At 41.6% G+C, this 2349-nt stretch overlaps 1 pseudogene; it reads right to left on the reverse strand.

Moving 5' to 3' along the window:
* Positions 1 to 608: 608 nt before the first annotated feature.
* On the reverse strand, positions 609 to 1217 carry LOC136308953 (securin-like; annotated as a pseudogene).
* Between the last annotated feature and the right edge of the window lie 1132 nt (positions 1218 to 2349).

The raw sequence follows: 2349 nt of genomic DNA on the forward strand, positions 1-2349 counted from the left end.
CTCATTTAAGGTTTTTAATCTACAGCTGCCTCAAACAATTTTCTACAGGCAGAGTAAAGGTTATTATATGTTTAATTAAACTTTAGTTTTTAAACTTTGGGCTGAAGCATTCTAAATATGACTTTTAGTTTTTCATATATTCAGTATTAACTTTTGATAATGATACTTATTCATACTTTTTTTTTTTTGTATTTTTCTGAAGTTGGAAACGGAGAGGCAGTCAGACAGACTCCTGCATGCGCCCGACCGGGATCCACCCAGCATGCCCACCAGGGAGCGATTCTCTGCCCATCTGGGGCGTCGCTTTGTTGCAAAATAGCCATTCTAGCACCTGAGCCATCCTCAGTGCCCGGGCCAACTTTGCTCCAATGGAGCCTTGGCTGCGGGAGGGAAAGAGAGAGAGAGAGAGGAAGGAGAGGGGTCTGGATGGAGAAGCAGATAGGCGCTTCTCCTGTGTGCCCTGGACGGGAATCAAACCCGGGACTCCTGCACGCCAGGCCAATGCTCTACCACTGAGCCAACTGGCCAAGGCCTCACACTTTTTTTTGAATTGCATTATTAATTCAAATTATTAATACATACACACAAACTATAAAGCACTTAGAAACTTAAATCTCTGAGTCATAGCAAACAGGAGGTAATTCAATATCCAGAGCTGAAAGAATGCTTGAGGGAGACTCCAACAGACTGGACCCCCATGGTGGAGAGGGCATCTTCAGAGGCGAAGGGGGGCCAAGGTGGAACAGCTCTCCGAGCTTCCTGTCCTCATCAAGGATCATGAGGGGCACCCCGTTCAAGGGGAGCTGAGCGATCTGCTGTTCTTCAGGCAGGTTGAAACTCTCAAAGTCTAGATGATTGAAGGGAAAGAATTTTTCTATTTCTGGAAAAGAGTCATCTGAGGCAGGAACAGACAGACCTCTTGGCTTTAACAGTCTTCTCGGCCACCTTTTTAGTACAGAAGTCTGTCTGTTTCTGTTTGAGAGGTCCATTGGTCTTTGCTGACTTTTCTGTCGCTCTGTTGACAGTTCCCAAAGCCTTCCTGAGAGCTTTAGGTATGGCTGGTGGGGCATCAAACACTTTGTCAACATGTGGTGTTGAAACCTGAGATTTCCCATCTAAAGCTCTGAAAGTCGGGGACTCCTTTTTTGCCGGTCCTTAGGAGTCACAAGTGTGCCTGGTTCTCCATTTTCCTTATCCACAAAGATCACAGTAGCCATTCTGGATTAAGTTAGGATCAACAGCCAGAAGCACCCAGGGCACAGCCTCACTTATTCACACTTTTATCAACTGCATGTTGCTTCCTTTGTGCTATCTTTGTACCTGTGTTCTACATCTACTAAGATTACACGTTTTATATTCTCTGTTTAATTCAGGTCGGCAAAATTTTTTCTTTCTTTTCCCATCATTAAAGAACAGAACTTTTATTTATATCCTCTTCATGTATCTTTTGTTTTCATTAATTACCAGTCCATTGTTAGAGAAACATCCCTACCAAGAAAATTTAAAAAAAGAAAAAAGAAAGAAAAGAGAAAAAAAGAAGAAAAGGGTCCTCTGACATTTGTAAGCAAAAGTGAGTCCCGTTGGAAAGACTGCAGAAGCAATAAGGCTCTGCCTAGGTTCCAGCTCCAGGATGACTTTGGAAAGTCTAAGAGAAAATACAGTCCTTGCATGTATCAAATGATTTAGAATCTTCAGTCCTTCCAGATATGAGGGGAGATGTCATAAAGACAGGAGGCTGCTGAGCAGCAAGGAAAGCACATTAGCTATTAACCTTCCCCCAGCCGACCAACTTTATTTTGCAATCTTCCCTCAGAACCATTAGAATACCCTGAAGAAATAACTTTCCAATTAAAAAGGATCTCAGAGAACAAAGCCATTTTATCTCTGACTCCTGGTGTTCTTTATTCCAATAATTTAAATTGGAATTGATTTTTCAATTTAGCCCGTTGACTTGCTATGGACACAGAGCTGAAAAGGCTGAATGGAATTGCATGGCTGAAATATTTGTCTTTGTGATGCACTTCTCATAAATTCACAGGAGCCCCCCTTTTTTTAATGCATTTTCTTCTGCAGTCTTTGCCTTAGACAACAGCTTTTTAGCGCAGCATGGGCAAACTGAGAACAGGCACCCACCATGACCTGGGGCCTCATCCTCCATTCCTCATAGATCTATCTAATAATTGTTACATCTCTTGGAAAATAAGTAAATTCAACCTATCCAAAATGATAGGGATTCTTGAAGCCCACATATTTGGTTTCTAATTTGTATTAGAGGTTTAATTTCTAGAAAGAGAGAAATACTTGTTTCAGTACATTTTACCTAAAGAATATGTTGTAATGGAGATGGAA

This window comes from Saccopteryx bilineata, chromosome 6 (genome assembly GCF_036850765.1).
Source record: "Saccopteryx bilineata isolate mSacBil1 chromosome 6, mSacBil1_pri_phased_curated, whole genome shotgun sequence".
Lineage (NCBI taxonomy): Eukaryota > Metazoa > Chordata > Mammalia > Chiroptera > Emballonuridae > Saccopteryx > Saccopteryx bilineata.